A 1,041-nucleotide genomic window follows, 5' to 3' on the forward strand; every position below is an offset into this window, starting at 1 on the left:
TGCGAGGGTCCGCTGGACATTTGGGAGAGTTTCAAGGCCCATTTAGGCCCATTTAGGTTTAATGACGACACCTCGAATTCCCCCCCCCTTTTTTCTCTTTTAAATGCACCGAGAAGTCGAAACGTCGCGAGGGTCCGCTGGACATTTGGGAGAGTTTCAAGGCCCATTTAGGCCCATTTAGGTTTAATGACGACACCTCGAATTCCCCCCCCCTTTTTTCTCTTTTAAATGCACCGAGAAGTCGAAACGTCGCGAGGGTCCGCTGGATTTTTAGGGAGAATTTCGAGGCCCACCTAGGCCCGAATTGACCTAATAATGATGCCTCGAGTTCCCCCCTTCTCTTTTCCTTATAAATACGCATATCCCTTCTCATTTCTTCAAGTTTCCTCCGCGATCAAAGGTACTTTCTCTCTCTCCTTCTTTTATCTCTCTAAGTGTTATAGTCTTCACTCGGCGCGTTCTTCGCCGCCTTGTTCTATCATGTCGTCGGCTCAGGGGTTATCAAGGCAGCAAAAGGGGAAATCGGTTGAGGCGGCATCAGCTCCGGCAAGGAGTTCTGGCGGAGGTTATATCGGGGGTCTCGAATCGACTCATCACGAGGCGATGATGGACACAGTTGATTTGTCTCGCTCCCAGAGACTTTTGGTTGCAGATGCTACACGGCTTGCGAGGGAAGGGAGCGAGAACATCGTCATGAGGGATGCGACGGAGTGTGCGAGAGACGGACAGAGCGGGGCGGTGCCCGTTGATTCGATTACCTTGAGAGCTCGCGCAGTGGAGGGCGATCCTTCAGAAGACGACGACTCTGAAGCCGAGTTGTTTCCGACGACCTTCTATCCCGAAGGGATTTTCGAGGAGCTTCCACGACTACATCCCGACTTATTGCTCCCTGCTTTCGTGGCTGGTCAAGATTGGGACGTTGTGGAGGAGACTAAGTCGACCCTGAGGAGCGTGAAGAGGGTTCTTCGGGCCAAGAACGCTACAGGCGTGACCTTCCTCATTCCTACAAAGCAGCAGAGGACTTGGTCTCCTCCGATCGGG

Source organism: Brassica oleracea, unplaced genomic scaffold, assembly GCF_000695525.1.
Source record: "Brassica oleracea var. oleracea cultivar TO1000 unplaced genomic scaffold, BOL UnpScaffold01422, whole genome shotgun sequence".
Lineage (NCBI taxonomy): Eukaryota > Viridiplantae > Streptophyta > Magnoliopsida > Brassicales > Brassicaceae > Brassica > Brassica oleracea.